We start from the raw sequence: 22,134 nt of genomic DNA on the forward strand, positions 1-22,134 counted from the left end.
CTGCCCTCAGATGGACCTCTCATGTCAGATCACTTAGTAAAACCACCTCAAAGAAACTTCGATTATTGTACAGAGTCTGTAACTTCTTAACTGACAAGCAGTTAGCTGTAGTTTATGCAAGCTTTCGACAGAGTATGGCACCGTTCCCTGCTGTCCAAACTCCCTTGCTATGGACTAACGTCTTTTGTTCCTTTGATTTCTTCTTATCTTAGTGACAGGAAAATAAGAGTAAAAGTAGATGATGTATATTCAAATTTCCACTTAATTAACTCCGGCGTGCCGCAGGGATCAGTTCTGGCGCCAACCCTATTTCTGGTTCATATTAATGATCTCTTATCTGTGACTCACAATCCCGTTCACTCATATGCAGATGACTCAACACTACATAGTTCATTCACAGTCAGACATCCATTTACAAAGTCTACTATCTCTACCTCTCAACTCAGTACAGCCATCTCCATAAATCAAGATCTAGCTACAATCAGTGAATGGGGACAAAACAACCTTGTCTCTTTTAATGCTAGTAAAACTAAATATATACAGTTTACTAATAGACAGATATTGCCAGATTCGTACATTACCTTCAGTGCTCCTAATATTCCCATCTCCAAAAGTATTGAAATTCTTGGTGTCTCACTTAACAGTGCCCTCAGCTGGACCTCTCATGTCAGATCACTTGCTAAGGCCGCCTCAAAGAAACTTGGATTATTGTACAGAGTCTGTAACTTCTTCGCCGATGAGTAGTTAGCTATAATTTATAAGAGTCATGTGCGCTCTCAGCTTGAATATTGCTCACCCTTGTGGAATGGTTGTGGAGAGGTTGCATTGAGACAACTGGACAAAATTCAGAATAAAGCTGTTAGAATCATTAACAACCCTGCCATTACATATAAACTACCTCCCCTGCAAGTGAGAAGGAATGTTGCCTCCCTTGCATTATTTTACAGATATTTTTTTGGCAAGTGCTCAAACGAGGTTGCGTCCATGGTGCCACCTCTCCATGCCTTCCCTCGTGCTACACGGGCATCTGGTAGCGCTCATGACTGGAATGTCACTCAACCATATTGCAGAACTTCTGCCTATCAGAATTCTTTCATTCCCCGAACTGCATCTCTCTGGAACTCACTTCCCCAGAGTTGTTTTCCTCCAAATTTCAACCCACAACTGTTCAAGTCTAACTGTTACAGATATTTTATGAATGGAGGACACCAGTAGTCTGGTGTATGAATTTTTTTTTTTTTCCCCCATTTGTTTTTCCTTCCTCTGTTCTGTTATTTAAAAAAAAAAAAAAAAAAAAAAAAATAAGTGCTCGTGGGCCCTTCGGGCCCCTCGCACTTGCTCCTGCGGAGGGCTCTCGCGTTTATGTGCTGTTCTAGTGTAACGTTGTCACTTGGATTTTTTGCAACTAACCAATTGATCGTGTTATTTGCAGCTTCGGGAATGGAACTCAAGTTGTCTGAACGCAAGTCTGAAGTACACACACAGACACACGGCTACTGCTACAGTTTATTTTAGTTCTACCTCTAGACAAAAAATTCAAAGGAGATCCTTTGCTGGGCTCTGAGAGCAGCGTTTTTTGGTCAAAATGTGATCGCTCATTAAATATAGTAAAAGTTTTTCAATCGTGATGGGACCAAGTTTTTTCACATCAGCGATTTTTTTGCGATTTTTGTGCCAATTTTGGTTCAATTTGAATGTGTAATTTTGGCTACCCAAAATACACACAGACACACACACATAGACACACAGTTACTGCTATAGTATATTAGAAGAGTCATGTGCACTCTCAGCTAGAATATTGCTCACCTTTGTGGAATGGATGTGGAGAGGTTGCCCTAAAACAACTTGACAAAATTCAAAACAAATCTGTTGGAATTATTAATAACCCTGCTATTATAAATAAACTACCCCCCCTACAAGTAAGAAGGAATGTTGCCTCCCTTGCATTTTATTACAGATACTTTTATGGCAAATGCTCAGACGAAGTTGCATCCATTGTGCCACCTCTCCATGCCTTCCCTTGTGCTGCACAGGCATCTGGTAGCACTCATGACTGGACTGTCACACTGCTATATTGCAGAACTTCTGCCTATCAGAATTCTTTTATTTCCTGAACTGCATCTCTCTGGAACTCACTTCCCCAGAGTTGTTTCCCCTCAAACTTCAATGTACAGCTGTTCAAGTCCAACTGTTACAGATTTTTTATGAACTGAGGATGCCAGTAATCTTGTGCATGGATTTTTACTTTTTTGTATTACTGTAATTTGTTTTTCCTTCCTCTGTTCTGTTATTTAAAAAAAAAAAAAAAAAAAAAGTTACTATATCAGAGAAATTAAACACAAATCACTGGTAGTAACAAGCCATCCCCCCAAATTCCTGTACTGTAATTCTCTTTTGTTCTTGGATTGGGGGAACTGGCTTATGGCCTGAATTTTGGCATCAGGGGAACAGACCTGACCTAACCCCACCATGTATCTGAGGTATTGAACCTGGGCCTTTCCAGACTCACACTTTGTCAAATTAAGAACTAGTTTGGGAGTGGACAGACTCTGCAATACAGCCTCAAGGCGCTCAAGGTGTTTCTAAAGATCGCAACATCATCAATATAAATTACACTTCCCTCAAGACCCATGGTAACATTGTCCATCAACCTCTAGAAGGTGCAAGTGCATTTTTCATACCATGGAGCATGACCTTGCACTGATAGGTGTTGCCATCAACCGCAGGGCAGGAGATTTCCTGAGCCTCCTCACTTAGGGGGACCTTTTTTTTTTTTTATGCAAGGAAGAAGGAACCAAAGGCCATGATCCTGCAATAACAGTTCCCTCCAAGAGAAGAACAAAATACAATAGAGAGTCAAATTCAAGATCCGATCATTTCGAGATGCATGGACACACCACGTTTGAAAGACTGGAGATCATAGGCAGCAGGAAATACAGACAGAGGGAGACAGTTCCAGAGCTGACCTGTTGCATAAATGAAAGACTGGGAGTAACGGTTAACTCTTGCATTAGAGAGTTGGACAGAAAAGGGATGAGAGTTTGCTGCTAGACAGGTTCTACGCACCCATCGTATAGGTGGAGGAATGCATGCAGACAGTTCAGAGGAGCAGTGACCATTGAAGTAGTGATAGAAAAGAGATAAAGATGCAACAGTGCGGCGAAGAGACAGAGGTTGAAGGGAATCGGTAAGAGGAGGAGAGTTAATGAGACGAAAAGCCTTTCCACCCTATTGAGAAGAGCTGTATGTGGGGAGCTTTCCCACACATGAGGGTTGTTCTCCACACAGGGACGGATAAAACCCCTGTATAGAGTCAACAATTGTGCATGGGTAAAGAAAGAACGGAGTCGGCCTAGCACACCCAATCTCTTGGAAGCAGATTTTACAAGAGATGTAATATGATCTTTCCAAGATAAGTCCCGAGTAAATGAAACCCCAAGCATGTTCAAGGATGATGCAGGTTTAAGCTGAATGTTATCACACATTAGTGGGTATACCTGTGGAAGATTTTGTCGGGTTGATAGGTGTAAGAACTGAGTCTTAGATGCATTAAAAACAACCAGATTATTTTTACCCCAGTCAGAGATACGAGCCAAGTCAGATATTAGGTATGCCATAGCCTCATCCCCTGTTTGTTGAAGTAACTGCTGAGATGGGCGTTGCAGGAACCGAATGGAAAGGTGAAGGGTGGAGTCATCAGCGTATGAGTGGATAGGGTTAGATGTACAGCTTAGAAGGTCATTGATGAATAAAAGGAAGAGAGCTGGTGATAGGACAGAGCCCTGAGGAACACCACTGTTGATAGATCTAAGAGAAGAATGATGGCCATCTACAACAGCGGCCATAGAACAACCAGAAAGGAAGCTAGCGATGAAGGCACAGATAGAAGGATAGAAACCTTACCAGGGCAGTTCGGAAATTAAAGATTTATGCCAGATTCGATCGAAAGCCTTTGAGATGTCAAGTGCAATGGCAAAGCTTTCACCAAAGTCCCGAAAGGAGGATGACCAGGAGTCTGAAAGGTAGATGAGAAGATCGCCAGAGGAGCGTCCCTGACGGAACCCATACTGACGATCAGAAAGAAGGTTGTGATAGGAAAGATGCCTTAAAATTTTTCTATTGAGAATTGACTTGAAAACTTTTGAAATACAGGACGTTAAAGCAATTGGACGATAGTTGGAGGGTTGGGAGTGGTCACCCTTCTTTGGGACTGGCTGAATGAGAGCAAACTTCCAGCAAGAAGGAAAGGTACAAGTTGACAGACAAAGGCGAAAGAGATTCCTAGGCAGGGTGTCAGCACAGAAGCACAGTTCTTGAGAACAATAGGAGGGACCCCATCAGGCCCATATGCCATGTTAGTATTGAGGCCAGTGATGGCAGAAAATACATCAGCTGAAGAAATTTTAATGTCAGCCATGAGGAAGTCAGAGGGGGGAAGTGATGGAGGAACAGCACTGAAATCGTGTAAGGTGGAATTGGAGGAGAAAGTCTGTGCGAAGAGATCTGCTTTATCAGTAGAAGAAATAGCTACAGAACCATCAGAGTAGAAAAGAGGAGGGAAGGATGATGAGGTAACGTTGTTAGAAAGGTTTTTGGCAAGGTGCCAGAAGGAGCGGGAAGAATTCGAGTTGGAGAGTTGAGAGCATTTAGTATGGATGAAATTATTTTTAGCAGAGCGAAGAACAGACTTAGTACGATTCCGGGCGGAAACATAAAGATAATGTGATTCAGGGGTGGGTTGGCTCCGGTACCTTTTGTAGGCCCTCTCTTTGTTGCAGACAGCATTAGAAGAAGCGTTATTAAACCAAGGTTTTCTTGCTTTAGTCAAAGGATATGAGAAAGGAATATATGCTTCCATGCCTGAGAGAATAACCTCCGTAATGCGCAAGGCACACTCAGATGGCTCCCGGCCATGGAAGCAATAATCATTCCAAGGAAAATCAAAGAAGTACTGCCTGAGGGCCTCCCAATCTGCGGCTCCAAAATGCCACAGGCGACGTTTCCCTGGAGGGTCCACAGACCTGTCCACAGGCCTTACCGGAGTGATAGGACAGGTTAAGGTGATAAGGTTGTGATCGGAGGAGCCCAGTGGAGAGAAAAGATTAACAGTGTAAGCAGAAGGATTAGTTGTAAGGAAGAGGTCAAGTATGTTGGAGCTCTCTCCAAGGCAGTCTGGGATACGGGTAGGGTGCTGTACAAGCTGCTCTAGATCATTAAGGATAGAAAAGATGTAGGCTTGTTCACCAGGTGGATCAGTGAAAGGAGAGGAGAGCCAATGGTGGTGGTGAACATTGAAATCTCCTAGAATGGAGATTTCAGAGAAAGGAGAAATGGATAGAATGTGTTCCATCGTAGAAGTAAGATAGTCGAAGAATTTTTGATAGTCAGTTGAATTAGGGGATAAGTAAATAGCACAGATATATTTAGTCAGAGAATGACAGGAAAGCCGAAGCCAGAGTGTTGAGAATTCAGAAGAATCGAGTTCAGGAACACGAGAGCAAGATAAGTCATTGTGTTCATATACACAACAGCCACCTTTGGCTTTGAAGTGAGTACCCTTTTAACAAATCAAGCTTGGTAATGAACAGGGCACTTCCTATACTATCTATTCATTCGTCCACCCTAGAAAGAGGATATGAGTCTGTCTTGGTAAGTGAGTTCACCTTCTAAAATGAATACAGAACCAGTAAGACCCCCCTGGGTTTTGGGACCAGCGTGAAGGGGGAGCACCTTTCATTCCGGCGTGGCACCACCAGCCCCTGTTGCAGCATGTAGTCCAGCTCTGCCTGTAGGATGGGCTGCTTGCGAGGACTGCCGCAGTAGGGGGACTGCTTCACTGACTGGGAATCTCCCACCTCCACATCATGTTCGGCTGCCTCGATCCGCCGTGGGGTGTGTCTCTGAAACCCTCCGGGAACTTCCCATGGAGGGTGATGAGCGAGGCTTGCCTTTCTTCTGTCAGATGTGGGAGTTTATTAGTAAGCGTTCCCCATGCATCGTGATTATCTCTCCAGCCAGTAACGTTCAGTGGGCAACCCTCGCCCTCCTTATTCTCCACTGTAGATATGACACACACTTTGCTCAGGGAGTCCACACCTTCTGATCGGTGGCATTCATTCAGTAGGTTCACATGGCACAGTCTGCATCCCTTATGCTGGTCCAGGGTCCTAACCATGTAATTGACTTCCCCTGTTATCTTATCCTTAGTGTAAGGGTCTGAAAATCTAGCCTGCGGAGGTTGACCATAGATTGGTATTAAAACTAACACCTGATCTCCTGGGGAAAACTCCCCGATTGCTGCTTTAAGGGAATAATCATACCACCACTTCATCTTTCCCTGAATCAACTCCAAGTGAGTCCTGGCTACCTCCAAACTACTGACTAGCCTTTCTTTGAACTGGGGAATGTATTTCATTAAAGTAACTTGGTCTTCAACTTGGACCCACTGATCCTTAAGAAGCTTGAGAGGTCCTCTAACTTCATGCCCGAAAATCAACTGGAAGGGAAAGTAGCCTAGGGATTTGCCTGGGGCCTCCCAGGTGGCAAACAACAACAGAGGCAGGCCCTTGTCCCAATCCTGCTTCTGACTGATACAAAACTTCTTTATCATGGAATTTAATGTTTGGTGGAGCCTCTCCAAGGCTCCCAGACTCTGAGGGTGGTACACAGAGGACGTGATCTGGGAGATTCCTAGCTTCCTTAGGGTCTGACGGAAGAGTTGGAATACAAAATTACTCCCCTGGTCCGACTGAACTTCCTTTAGAAGACCAAATAGGGTAAAGAAATTTATCATCTCCTTAACTGCTGCTTTTGCTGAACTGTTCTTTAAGGGGATCAAGTCAGAGTATCTAGTGGCCATGTCCAGCATAGTAAGGATATATTGGTGTCCTGAGGAGGTCTCAGGCAGAGGCTTGACAATATCAACAAGGACTCAAGTGAATGGGACCTCAAACATGGGGAGAGGAATCAAGGGGGCTGCAGGAATGGAACTGCCACTCTTACCCACCACCTGATAGGTGTGACAGGACCGGTAATACTGGGAAACATCTCGGCGGATTCCTGGTCGGTAAAAATGTTGCCAGTTGCGGGACAGCATTTTCCTCACTTCCAAGTGCCCTGCTAAGGAAAAGTCATGAGCCAGAGAAAATTTTCTGCCTGTACTTTTTGGGGACAACTACCCGGTTGACAACTTCCCACTCATGATCATGTGGTACGTTAGGGGGGTCTCCAGCGACACATTAATACAATAAAACCTTGATATAACGGACTTCAATAGACCGGAATTCACTTTTATCGGACTCGATGAGCTACCGGACTAAATTCCATTTACATTGGAAAATGTCTGATAAAACCAGAAGCAGTGCAGACTGCCTGACCACTTCAGCTATGCTCACCACAATAAGGTAAATAAAAGACATGCTTATCAGTGTACAGTAATTTACTATTATATATATTATACCATTTGATTAATGTAGTGAAGTTATAACACAGTACAGTACTGCAGTGGTTGTGAAAACAGTTTAAAAACCATTGGTGTGATCCAGACTAATGTCTGATATATCGGAAAAAGTCCGGATTAGCAGGGGCAAATCCAGATTTCGCTTTTATCAGAATATAACTTTTTTCAGAATGGCTTGGGCCTCAGTTAGTCTGTTATAGTGAGGTTTCACTGTATGCCATTTCCTGAGAGGTAATAACAGTCAGACAGTTCGACATCGTATTCTCCCTCATTCAAAGTCAACTCAGTTAGAGCAGAAATCTCCGGATCTGACCTCTGTAAACTAATCCGTCTTCCATCAACATCAGTAGCGGTGTTATCCCCCTCAAAGTCAGTCAGCCTTGCAAAGAAAGTACAGTATCTCCAAGGGAAATGTCATCCTAAATTACAGTATTGGATACAACACTAGGGCGTCTAACACCGACACTCTTAAATTTTGCCTCATGGTTGGACTTTGCCGCCATGGACCTTGTCACAGCAAAGGCAGGGAAAAGTTTCGAACATCCAAGCTCATGACCTTGGGGGTTCTGCGACACACAGGGAACAGCATTCACTCGTTCTCCTGCCAAGTTGCTACCTAAAAGAAAAGTGACCCCTTCCACAGGTAGGTGGTGTACAACACCCACACACACTGTTCCTGTAACTAAATCTGACAGGAACTTCACTTCAGCTAGGGGAACCAAAACATAATTAGCAATACCTTGCAAAAGCACATGCTCTAGGGGATCAGCAACATCTGTAAAACCCCGTAACCTAAGAGATTGTGGAGCACCAGTATCTCAAAGAATAGTGACTTCCTTGCAATGCTCATCAGTTAAAACAAATCCTTTAGAGATAAAAGTGATCAAACACAGCATCTGCGAAGGAGTCACTTTGTTCAACGCTTGTGGGGGATTTCCTGAAGGGATCTTATCAACATGGTTAACCGTGGGTTGCACCACTTCAGGCTTGCTGTCATCAAATAGGGGCTCCACAAGAATTTTAACATCAACTACAGGCTGCTCCTCAGAGACCTCAATACAAAGGAGGAGTAGACTGTAGCACCAGTTGAGCAGGGCAGTATTCCCAAGGTGGATGGAAAGCTGATCATAGGGAGAGCTAGAGCTCCCGTTTCATCAGCCCTCGGGACTAGTTCCTGACCATCTCCTTTTGCTGAACCATTTCAGTGTTTCATTAACACAGCATGCCCTCCAATACGAGTTTCTCTAACTCTCAACACCAGACTACAAGCACAGTACACACTACACTACCTTTTCAAAATTAAAAAAGAAGAATGGCATCCAATAATGAAGCTTTGTAGTCCCCGGGGGGGGGGGGACCATAAACGCCCCCACCATCCGCCTCTTTCCCGATAATGACTCAACAAGCTGCCTGGAACCACAGTCTGACTCATTTCTTCTTCATTTCTGCAATATTCGTGGCCATTCCTCTAACATTCTCTCTATTGAGCACCACCTCTCCTCCTCTAAACCTCACCTTCTCTTCTTAGCTGAGACTCAGCTGCCTAAGGCAACTGATAGCAAACCCTTTTCTGTTTCCTCCTACTTTCTCTGTACCCATTTCAAAGCCAAAGGTGGCTGTTGTGTATATGTACGCAACAACTAACCTTGCTCTAATGTTGCTGAACTTGATTCTTCTAAATTCACTACTCTCTGGCTTCAGCTTGCCTGTTGTTCTCTGACTAAATATATCTTCGCTGTTGACTTATCCCCTAATTTTACTGACTGTGAAAAATTCTTCGACTGTCTTACTTCTACGATGGAACACATTCTATCCATTTCTCCTTTCTCTGAAATCTCCATTCTCAGAGATTTTAATGTTCACCACCACCTTTGGCTCTTCTCTCCTTTCACTGATCCATCTAGTGAACAAGCCTACATCTTTTCTATCCTTAATGACCTAGAGCAGTTTGTACAGCACCCTACCCGTATCCCTGACTGCCTTGGAGAGAGCTTCAACATGCTTGACCTCTTCCTTACAACTAATCCATCTGCTTACACTGTTGATCATTCCTCTCCGTTGGGCTTTTCTGATCACAACCTTATTACCTTAACCTGTCCTGTTGCTCTGGTACGCCCTGTGGACCCTCCAAAGGAACGTCGACTGTGGCACTTTGGAGCTGTGGATTGGGAGGCCCTCAGGCAGTACTTCTTTGATTTTCCCTGGAATGATTATTGTTTCCCTGGCAGGGAACCATCTAAGTGTGCCTTGCGCATTACGGAGGTTATTCTCTCGGTCATGGAAGCATGCATTCCCTTCTCATATCCTTTGACTAATGCAAGAAAGCCTTGGTTTAATCACACTTGTTCTAATACTGTCCACAACAAGGAGAGGGCCTATAAAAGGTATCAGAGCCAACCCACCCGTGAATCACATCTTTTTTATGTTTCTGCCCGAAATCGTGCTAAGTCTGTTCATCGCTTTGCTAAAAATACTTTGATCCATACTAAATGCTCTCAGCTCCCCAACTTGAATTCTTCCTGCTCCTCTGGCACCAGGCCAGAAACCTTTCTAACAACTTTACCTCATCATTCTCCCCCTCTTTTCTACTCTGATGGTTGTGTAGCTATTTCTTTTACTGATAAAGCAGATCTCTTTGCTCAGACTTTCTCCTCCAATTCCACCTTAGATGACTCCAGTGCTGTTCCTCCATCACTTCCCCCCTCTGACTTCTTTATGGCTGATATTAAAATTTCTTCAGCTGATGTATATTCTACCATCACTGGCCTCAGTACTAACAAGGCATATGGGCCTGATGGAGTCCCTCCTGTTGTCTTCAAGAACTGTGCTTCTGTGCTTACACCCTGCCTAGGTATACTCTTTTACCTTTGTCTATCAGCATATACCTTTCCTTCTTGCTGGAAGTTTACTCTCATTCACCCAGTCCCAAAGAAGGGTGACCATTCCCAACCCTCTAACTATCATCCAGTTGCTTTTACATCCTGTGTCTAAAAAGTTTTTGAGTCTATTTGTAACAGAAAAATATTAAAGCATCATTCCTATCACAACCTTCATTTTGATCGTCAGTATGAGTTCCATCAGGGATGCTCCACTGGCGATCTTTCCACCTACGTTTCAGACTCCCAATCATCCTCCTTTTAGGAGTTTGGCAAAAGCTTTGCCATTGCACTTGACATCTCAAAGGCTTTCGATTGAGTCAGGCATAAATCTTTAATTACCAAACTACCCTCTTATGGTTTCTATCCATCTATCTGTGCCTTCATCTATAGCTTCTTTTCTGGTCATTCTGTAGCCACTGTTGTAGACAGCCATCATTCTTCTTCTAGATTGATGAAGAGTGGTGTTCCTGAGGGCTCTGTCCTATCGCCGACTATCTTCATTTTATTCATCAATGACCTTCTATGCTGCACATCTAGCCCTGCCCACTCGTACGCTGATGATTCCACCCTTCACCTTTCCATTCAGTTCCTGCAACGTCCATCTTAGCAGTTACTTCAACAAACAAGGGATGAGGCTATGGCACACCTAATGTCTGACTTGGCACTTATCTCTGACTAGGGTAAAAATAATTTTGTTGTTTTTAATGCAACAAAGACTCAGTTTTTACACCTATCAACTCGACAAAATCTTCCACTGGAGTACCCACTAATGTTTAATAATATCCAGCTGAATCCTTCATCATCCTTGAACATGCTTGGGGTTTCATTTACTCGGGACTTATCTTGGAAAGATCATATTACATCTCTTGTAAAATTTGCTTCCAAGAGATTAGGTGTGCTAAGCCGACTCCTTACCTTCTTTACCCCTGGACAGTTGTTGATTTTATACACGGGTTTTATTCAGCCCTGTGTAGAGTATAACTCTCATGTGTGGGGAGGCTCCCCACATACAGCTTTTCTCAATAGGGTGGAGTCAGAGGCTTTTCATCTCATTAACTCTCCTCTTACTGGCTCCCTTCAACTTCTGTCTCTTCACCGCACTGTTGCATCTTTATCTCTTTTTTGTCGTTACTTTAATGGTCACTGCTCCTCTGAACTGTCTGCTTGCATCCCTCCCCCTCTATGACAGGTGTGTAGCACCCGTCGAGCAACAAACTCTCATCCCTTTTCTGTCCAGCTCTCTAATGCGAGAGTTAACTGTTACTCTCAGTCCTTCATTTATGTGTCACAGGGTTTTTAAAATAAATGCAATTATTAAATGATAATGTTCAATAATATTGAAGAGCAGGGACAATGAATTGTCTTGCTAAATCAAGCAATGATTACTTTATATCGGCTCGCTTTGCCGATTCTCTCAGAACGAGAATTTATAAACTTTCTCCACAGTACACAGCAGAGACTAATTACTCACAATTGCTGTTTATTAGTACTGTTAGCCTCTGGAGAAAGTGACTTCACCCCTGACAATAAATAACTAATACTATTAATAATATCAGGTTCTTGCAGATGCGTTAACTCCTAGAAGGCACAACGGATTTTAAACTTAATACAACAAGACTGGCCTAAGTACCAGTTATGAATAGCAAAGCATTTATGCAAGCTAGGAGCTATAAGGGAAATAAGCTTAATTATGGAGAAATGAAACACGAGTTTACATTACATTAAGCTCAAAGAAAAAGAACTGTTAAATTTATTGATTACAAAGAAATAAATTTAACATTACATTTCAAAATGAATTCAAAATAAAGAGATCGCACTCACTCACTCACTCAAAACCTAAATTCTTACGCCTAGGAAAAGCACCATAACTAAACTCTTAAGTCTAGGAAAACGAGAAGAAAATACTGGTCAATGTAGCGTATCACCAAGGAAGGGTGGGAGCCTGGAGAACTGTAGTCTAGTGGAGTCTGGGTGCTAGATGACCTCTCTCACTCTCACTACTGGAGCACAGAACCTCACTCCGTCGTGACAGACAAAAGACTGCATTCAAATATGATGTATGGGGTAATGCACAGGCCATCCGGAAGAAGGCGTGGCCAACGGTTGAGGCAAGCAGGGGTGAACAATAAAGAAACAATAATATCGCTCAGTAGAGCACTTAATGACGTGCATTAGATCGGTCACTTTTGAAACAGTGACAAATGTTTTGAAAAGTATACCACCGAAATTTAGAGAGAAACGGTTAACTGAACGATACACAGTGAGTTTTCCACTAATAGTTCGTGGTTTCTCACAAAAGGAAAATGTCGCGAATTTGATTCATGACATTACGCCCCTGCAAAATGAAATTTTTTCCTTATGGGAAAAAATTTGTGGATATATATATATATATATATATATATATATATATGTACACATCCTAAATCAGTAGCACAAGATTCACACTGTGGTGTGTGTGCTATCCTGCTACAGGAGAAAATCACTATTGCCAATGAGCGTAAAAATCTCGTATATACGTTAATAGAGGCAAGCTTCAGGGAAAAAACTCCATGACGACGGTGAAAATCCTGTACTCAGGTCAATCTGAGCGAAAGTTCGCTACATTTACACTGGTAAGTAATTGTTATGTAGCGTGGTGTATGTGATACACGGTGTAGGTGTGACAGTTGTAGTGTAACTGTACCTACGTGTAAAATGACACAGTAAATATTAATAATATGGCGACAACGAAGACAAAGGAGAAGAGGCGGCAGCGTGCGGCAGACGATCAGCTGGCCCGCACAACAAAACTGCTACACCCATCGCTGTACCTGCAAAATCAATTAAGGTGAAGCATCAAAAGTGTCAATGAGACACAAATTCTTATTACATTACAATTACTCTCTCTGCCTAGCAATCAGTACATGCTACGAAAGGTACGCTTTAGCTGAAATATACGAGTGACAGCCTAAGCTTCGTACATTCGAGGTCGCCATTAATTTATTAGGTACATTATTAACCAGGAAACGTAGTCCCTGGACACCGCTGGTCTCAAGGACTCGTGTAGTTTACTGGTTAAACTTAACTCTGCACTTACGATTAGTGTTGGCAAGTTGAGAATCCTTATACAAACTCGGGCTCGTGTGTCCTCAGACACAGCCTCGAACTGCACACGGGTCCTCAACCTCTGCCTTAAGCTAGTGCCTATATTAATATCGGGGAGCTGAGAATCCTTGTGCAAACTCGGGCTCATGTGTCCGCAGACACAGCCTCGAGTCGCCTCTGCGGGGTTCTCTCTCGAACTTCCCCCTTAACCTACAGTACTTATATTAATAACGGGGAGCTGAGAATCCTTGTGCAAACTCGGGCTCATGTGTCCGCAGACACAGCCTCGAGTCGCCTCTGCGGGGTTCTCTCTCGAACTTCCCCCTTAACCTACAGTACTTATATGAATATCGGGGAGCTGAGAATCCTTTCGCAAACTCAGGCTCGTGTGTCCAGAGACACAGCCTCGGGTCGCCTCTGCGGGTTCTCGAACTTTCCCCTTTAACTTACGGTACATATGTATGTACAGGCCCTGGACATACTGTGTCCTGTGGGGCCAGTGGGCGAGACGTCAGGTCTGCACCCACTTCACCACTACCCTGTCTCTCAGCTGACTCAGAGATTACAGGTGTGGTTACAAACGGCACAGAAAGGACATGTCCCTGATTGGCGTTACATGGACACACATTGCAGGAACGCACAAAACTATTTATGTCTCGTCCCATCCCTGGCCAGAAAAAGTCAGCTCGGATATGGCCCTGGGTCTTCCTTTTGCCCATGTGACCTCTTGAGGCTGAACAATGACCCCATTCTAACACTGCTTGGCGGTACTTGGCGGGAACGACAAACTGCAGTCGAACCTCGCCCTCGGGTGTTCGTGACTCACGGTAGAGCCGTCCTTGTTTGCGAAGGAACTTGGCTCGACCTCCCCGTGAATACTTAATCACTCAACCCTTTTGTTTCTTCCACACGACAGCAAGTGTTGGGTCAGAATGTTGTTCTTGAACAACAATTTGGCTGCACATCAGATCTTGCGGTGATTCAATGGTCACTGGGGTGACACAGTCTGGAGCCTCAGCCATGGCTCGTGTTACTGTAGCCGAAGTCTGAGTAGCGTCATCTTCGGTGCAACTATCCTTGACACCGGAAATATTGCCTATGATAAGGTCAAATAAAGGTTTTGGCATGACAACTGCGAGTGTCGTACCAGTATAAAATGAAGATGCCACCTGGATACATGCCTCAGGGAACAATCTCACTGATCCATCAATAAGATTAGCATGGATCTGTCGACCTGTGTACTGCTCAGGCCAAACTAGACTCTGCTTGACATAGCAACCTGAGGATCCATTATCTCTCAGGACCTTCACAGGAATGCCTCCCACAAACCCTAGCTGAACAAGGAAGGTACTGTCACCTGTGGGAGGGCCTGTGGAGGAAGCAGCTAGCCACTCTTGAGGCTGCTGAATAATTGATGCAGCAAACATTGTGCCTTGAGAACTAGGTGTCTGAGGAGTCGTACTCACCACCTGAGGAGGTGGAGCATTGACCACCTGTGGAGGAGAGTTCATGGTCGGAGGGGGACTCGTGAACTGTTGGGAAGTACCTGTACTGGTAGAGATGGCACCACCGTGTGCTTGTCGTGGAATGAAGGCTGCATTTGCCTCCTGCCACCGATACACTGATTGACCTGGCTGAGGGTTACGTGGCTTGTCCTTGTATTGCTGCTGCTGGTTGGGGTGCTTGTTGTACCTCTTCCAAGCAGGCTGCTGTGTATTTTGCCCCTTGTCCTTCAGCAGTTTGCTTGGACCTTGGCCATTACTCTGAGAACGGCCTTGGTGCTGGGATTCAGTCTGAGACGGCTTCCCAGACTTGGCAGTATCTTTTCTGCTGTTCCAGGTGTTTGCTTACTAGTTTGATACCTGTATTCAGTGAAATATGCGTCAGCCTTTTCTACCATTTGGCTGGCATCTTTCACCTGGTAGATCTTAAGCTGTGCTATGAGCTCAGCAGGCCACGACCTCTCTAGCTGTGTACGCAGCATGAGGTCAATTATCCCCTCACGCGTGGAAGGAGTTTCATCTTTCTCCATCCACTCATTTAAGTAAGCAGTGAGACGGTCGAGGAACTGAACAGCTGTCTCCTTGTCTTGGAGACGAGCTCGCATGAACTGAACTTTGGTGTCGTCTACTGTGAGACCATACGCCTTAATGAGTGCAGCTTTCATCAGCTCATACGTGAGATTGTCTCCACGAATTCTGTGGAGAATATCGAGGGCAGGGCCCTCAAATAAACTAAGAAATTGGAGCCACTTAGCTGCCTCATCCAGTTGATACATGTCTGCCATGTCCTCAAAACGAGCTATGTACGGCTTGATTCGCTCGCCTTCCTTGTATGAAGGAAGCTTGATGCGTGGGGTCGCCAGGACATGTGTAGGAAGAGCGCTAGTGGAGCTTGGGTTGGCTGCAGCAGATGTGCCTGAAGCCAAGGAATCTCGCTTGAGCTTCAAAACCTCAAGCTCATGTTTTTCTCGTGCCTCACGTTTGGCACGTTCATATTCACGTTGTTCCCGCTCGTATTCGTGCTGAATCTTACTCACTTCACGGACATCGTTCTCGCACTGCTGCTCCTGATTATGCCGTGAGAGTATGTACTCTTTAATTTCAGTTGGGTCTGTAAGACCCACGTCTTTGGCTTCCTGTAAAAATACGGTGGTAGCCATGTCGCTAATTTACTAAGCAAGCCGAAACTGAATACTGACTGCTGCTTCGCAAACGAATGCTAATAACACAAGTAAAGAATACAGACACAAGCTAGTGGTGACCAGTCTTATCTACTTAACTGGCAAAGAATAAAGCAAAAATGCAAATGACTGGGAAGACTCAATAATTAACGCAATGGGTACGGCGACTTCCTAGGAGTGAATAAAATTGTCTGCCATTACCAAGAATAAAGTACTAAATAGAGTTAAGTACTCTATGGATTAATAAAACAGAAATTCACTTGCTAAACTAACGGTAAACACCAGTAAGCTTGTGCCTATAAACTTTAATGATAAATACCTAAATATGAACGAGTGAGTATTATCTCGTGACTAGCTTTAGAGCTAGGAGTTATTACCTGGAATGAGGTCGCCAATTGTCATGGGGTTTTTTAAAAATAAATGCAAAATTATATGATAATTCTCAATAATATTGAAGAGCAGGGACAATGAATTGTCTTGCTAAGTCAAGCAATGATTACTTTATATCGGCTCGCTTTGCCGATTCTCTCAGAACGAGAATTTATAAACTTTCTCCACAGTACACAGCAGAGACTAATTACTCACAATTGCTGTTTATTAGTACTGTTAGCCTCTGGAGAAAGTGACTTCACCCCTGACAATAAATAACTAATACTATTAATAATATCAGGTTCTTGCAGATGCGTTAACTCCTAGAAGGCACAACGGATTTTAAGCTTAATACAACAAGACTGACCTAAGTACCAGTTATGAATAGCAAAGCGTTTATACAAGCTAGGAGCTGTAAGGGAAATAAGCTTAATTATGGAGAAATGAAACACGAGTTTACATTACATTAAACTCAAAGAAAAAGAACTGTTAAATTTATTGATTACAAAGAAATAAATTTAACGTTACATTTCAAAATGAATTCAAAATAAAGAGATCGCACTCACTCACTCACTCACTCAAAAGCTAAATTCTTACGCCTAGGAAAAGCACCTTAACTAAACTCTTAAGTCTAGGAAAACGAGAAGAAAATACTGGTCAATGTAGCATATCACCAAGGAAGGGTGGGAGCCTGGAGAACTGTAGTCTAGTGGAGTCTGGGTGCTAGATGACCTCTCTCACTCTCACTACTGGAGCACAGAACCTCACTCCGTCGCGACAGACAAAAGACTGCATTCAAATACGATGTATGGGGTAATCCACAGGCCACCTGGAAGAAGGCGTGGCCAACGGTTGAGGCAAGCAGGGGCGAACAATAAAGAAACAATAATATTGCTCAGTAGAGCACTTAATGACGTGCATTAGATCGGTCACTTTTGAAACAGTGACGAATGTTTTGAAAAGTATACCACCGAAATGGAGAGAGAAACGGTTAACTGAACGATACACAGTGAGTTTTCCACTAATAGTTCGTGGTTTCTCACAAAAGGAAAATGTCACGAATTTGATTCGTGACATTATGCAACAGGTCATCTCTGGAACTGTCTCCCTCTGTCTGTATTTCCTACTTCCTATGATCTCAGTCTTTCAAACGCAGTGTGTCCAGGCATCTCAAAATGAACGGATCTTGAATTTGGCTCTTTTTTGTATTGTTTTTGTTTTTTCTTGGAAGGAACAGTTTTCAAGCTCCTGACCTTTGGTTCCTTATTCCTTGCATTAAAAAAAAAAAAATGAGCGACTGCTTGGCGAATAACTTGCGACCGCTAACACCAGTGAGTGCATATTCTCCATCGGTGTCCTGAAACCCCTGAGAATTCACAAATGAGATGGACTTTGGCTTGAACCCGCGTCCATTCTTTTTCCAGCAAAATTTCTCAGTATGACCCTTCATATTGCAATAGTTACAGAACTAGGTCTCTTTCCCTGGTTGGGGAATGGCTGGTAGATGGAGGGATGTGAGAAAAGAAGAAGAAATCAGTAGGATGGAAGTTGTGGAAGCAATGAAGAAAGTCAAAATGGGGAAAGCCCCAGGAATTGATGGAGTGTGTGGTGAAATGCCGAAGCACAGGGGAGAAGTAGTAGCAGAATGGATGTGGAGGATGTGCAGATTGGCATGGGAGGAAGGTAGAGTCCCGGAGGATTGTAAGTCAGGTATAATTATTCCATTGTACAAAGGAAAAGGGGAAAAAGATGTGTGTGGTAGTTATAGGGGCATTTGTCTTCTTAGTGTAATAGGAAATATATATGGTAGGATGCTTATTGACAGACTTAAGGAAATAATAGAGGAATTAGTTGGAGAAGAACAGGGAGGTTTTAGGAAGGGAAGAGGTTGTGTAAATCGGATATTCATTCTTAGATCTTTAGTGGAAAAGTTTCTAGAGAAGGGAAAGAAGTTGTATTCAGCCTTTATGGATTTGAAGAAAGGATTGTCAATATATGGAGTAGATGGGAAGTTGTTGAATGCTGTGAAGAGTATGTATGAGAATGCTTAGGCTGCAGTGAATGTGGATAGTGAACTGAGTGAATTTTTCTGCTTGAAGGTTGGATCTATAGTTGTTGAATCTGTATATGGATGGGGTTATAAAAGAGATACAATGTAGGGCAATGGATGTTGGAGTGGCTCTAATGAGAGGGGGCAGTGTTTGGAAACTCCCTGTACTGTTGTTTGCAGATGATACTGTGTTGTTAAGTGAAGATGAAGGGGAGCTGCAAGGCTTGGTGGATGAATTTGAGAAAATGTATGTAAGAAACGGAATCTGAAGGCGAATGTAGGGAAGAGTAAAGTAATGGTCTTCAAGAGAAGTGAAGCCAGTGAATGTACAGTGAGGCTGGATGAGGAGGAAATGGAAAGTGTGAGTGTGTTTAAGTACTTGGTTAGTGTGATGAGTGAGGATGGAAGTTTAGAGGGTGAAGTGCTAGAAAGGGTACAACAAGGAAGAAAGGTTGCTGGTTCCTTGAAGGCATTGATAAGAAACAGGGAAGTGAGCATGGAAGTGAAAAAGTTACTACATGACAGTATTGTGATACCAACTCTAATGTATGGAAGTGAAGCTTGAACCTTGTTGGAGGGACAGAAGTCAAGAGTGAGAGCAGTGGAAATGAGTTAATTGAGAGGAGCATGTGGAGTCACATGGAAAGACAGACATGAACGACAATGTGAAGAAGCATTGCGGTTTGGATGTGGATGTGACAGGAAGCATTAGGAGAAATACATTGAGATTGAGGTGGTTTGGCCATATGGAGAGAGAGACTGATGAGAATGTATGTGAGTGAGGTGGAAGGGGGGGAGAGGAAGGGGGAGGCCGAGGATGAGCTGGAGGGATGGAGTGGAGAGGTATATGAGAGAGGGGGGATGTGAGCTGGGAGCAGGGCAGTGAAATGGCGGGGGACAGGGCGACATGGAGGCGATTTGTTTGTGGCCACCCCTTACAGGATTAGGGAGTCTGGTGATAGATGGACAGATAGAATGAGGGTGGATTTTTTACAGGAGAATATGAATGCATGCACCCTCTGAGTCACATCATGCATTATCAAGATACAACATTTATGTTGAAGGCAGTGGAAAAAATTTCAGAAAGCAAGATGAGTAGAGTGGTGGCTGAGCAGGGAACTGTCGACAGAAGTGTCAATGAATAGTTTAGAGTTCTTGAGAACAATCTCCTGAGAGTTACTGTACTGACTCAGTGTGTTGATGGCTGAGGCCCCCAAGACAAAATAACATGGTGGTGGGATGAGGGTGTAGAGGCCGTAGTTAAGGAGAAAACAAGGCTTTTCTGGGATTGGAAAAGAGGTGATAACAAAGGAATACTTGGCTTCCAAGCATTGGGCTAGAAAAGAGGTATATAGGACAAAATCTGAATCTCAGAGACTTATTGGATAACTTTAATAGTGTGGAATGGAAGAATATATTCAGGGTGGAAGATCAGTTGAAGAGAGAAAACAGCGATATCACAGGTGACCAGTGTGTGAAGAATGATGAAGGAAAGGCAGTGGCAAATAGTGAAGATATTAAAAACCCCTGGAGAGAACATTATAACCAGGTGCTGAATGACGAGTTTGACTGGAAATGGTAAGTTTTAGAGTCAGCGGACCCAGTGTTTGGCTCATGGCCTTTGATTGATGCCACTGCTCTGTGGAAAGCAATAGGCAGGATACAGGTGGGGAAGGCAGCAGGTGTGTCTGGGTTGATAGCTAAAATGTTGAAGGCTTCAGGAGGTATAGGAGTGGGGTTAGTTACATATTTGATAAATATGATTGTATATGAGTGTGTTGTCCCAGATGGTTGGCTGAAGAGTGTAATTGTAAATGTATACCAGGGGAAGGGTGATGCCCTGAAAAGAGAAAATTTTAGAGTTATAAAACTTTTTGACCAGATAATGAAGTTAATGGAGAGAGTTCTGCAGGGAATGATTAGGGAACGAGCGAATATTGATGAGATGCAGTTTATGCCAGACAATGGCATAAGTTCGTTGTTTGACAGCTTCTGGAAAAATATGTAGGAAAGAAAGGGATTAGTCCTTTGTTTTTGTTGATTTGGAGAGGCATTTGACAGAGTCCGTTGGGTGGTGGTGAAGTGGGCAATGAGAAAGCATGGGATAAAGGAAAGGCTGGTTGAAGTGGTTATGGCTACCATATGTATGTGGGTGCTCACACCCATGTGAGAGTGAATGGAGAATTGAGTGATGAGTTTTCCATGAATGTTGGTGTGCATCAAGGGTCAGTCTTGAGCCTCTTATTGTAGTAGTAATAGTTGTTGCTCCCTAGGCAGTCTGGCCGAACATCCCTGAGTCCCTTAGGAAGGCCATGGCTGAGACCGGGCTTTCCCACAGGGCTCTCAAAGAGTGTATGTTGTGTTGTTGGCATAGGTGATTGTGTGCAATGCAGTCTTCCATAATGTGCTTAATAGTATGGGGTGCTGTGTTGCATCCTGGACAGGCATCAGTGACGGAGTCATCCAGCCTCTTCTGGTAGCTTAAGAGGGCTGGATGGTGCCCACATCTCAGCCTGGCCAGGTAGACCCTGTCCTCACGAGGGAGATAGGATTAAGAAGGGTGGATGTCAGGAGGCCGTGCATGCAGCTGTGTGTTGTCTTTAAGTGACTGAATGGAGCAGCAAGTGATCTGAGTGTGGATATGCTTCTGGAAGCTGGTCTGAGGTGGGCGAAGGGGGAGAGACGACAGTATTTGTGTATGGTATCGTGTGCTGGGTGTTGTTTTGATGTTCCTTGGTGTGGGTGGATGTGCTGCCATGTACTGTAGTGGATGTTGTGAGTTTGTGGAGGCTGCAGCAAGAAACTGGGTACCTCTCATGTCTAGGTGATCCTTGACTTTGAGGACTTTGGTTTCTTGATGTAGGTGGTCTGTGGGTGTAGTAGCTGTGCAGCCTGTGATTATTTTTAGGGCCTTGTTCTGTATGGTCTGTAGAGTGTTGTAGTGTGTTTTGGTCAGGTTAGAAGCCCAGGCAGGGCTTGCATAATTCATCACTGAATGTATGTATTGTTTGTATACTGTGGTGGTGGTTTCTTTGTTGTGTCCGAATGTTGTATGGGCAAGTGACCTCAAAGCATTGAGTCTTGTTGTTATTTTATTTTTAATGTTTGTGATGTGTTGTTTAAATGACATTGATGTATTGAATGTTACACCAAGGATTTTGTGTGTGAGTGTGTGTGTGGTAGGGGAGTGTTGTTTATGGTGAGGTGTGGGATGTGACTGTGTTCTGCTGTCCAGTTTGTGAGAAGAGTCAGTGTAGATTTGGCTGGGGCTATTTTGAGCCTGTTTGTGGTGAACCATTCCTGTAGTGTGTTGAGGTAAGGTTGAATGATGTGTGCAGCTATGTTTGCATTTTGGTGAGTACATGTAAGTGTTATTATCATCTGCATAGGAAGCTATGTGTATCTGTGGTGTGTGGGGTGTGGTTACGTCATGCATGTATAGATTAAAGAGTGTAGGGGACAAAACAGATCCTTGGGGGACGCCGTTTGTGAAATTTCTGATGTTAGAAGACTGACCAGCAAATGTTACATGTGTACATCTGCCTGCTAAGTAGTTTGCCAGCCATCTTTTTGTGTTATTGTGCATGTTTGTGTTGAGTATTTTGTTTGT

General features: G+C 43.7%; 1 protein-coding gene across 2 annotated transcripts in view; it reads left to right on the forward strand.

Moving 5' to 3' along the window:
* RIC-3 (RIC3 acetylcholine receptor chaperone) overlaps positions 1-22,134 on the forward strand; it is a 488,355-nt gene that overhangs the window by 140,946 nt on the left and 325,275 nt on the right. The window lies entirely within an intron of this gene.

The sequence above is a fragment of the Coenobita brevimanus genome, chromosome 21 (assembly GCF_032717465.1).
Source record: "Coenobita brevimanus isolate Jiangsu-jjx chromosome 21, ASM3271746v2, whole genome shotgun sequence".
NCBI lineage: Eukaryota > Metazoa > Arthropoda > Malacostraca > Decapoda > Coenobitidae > Coenobita > Coenobita brevimanus.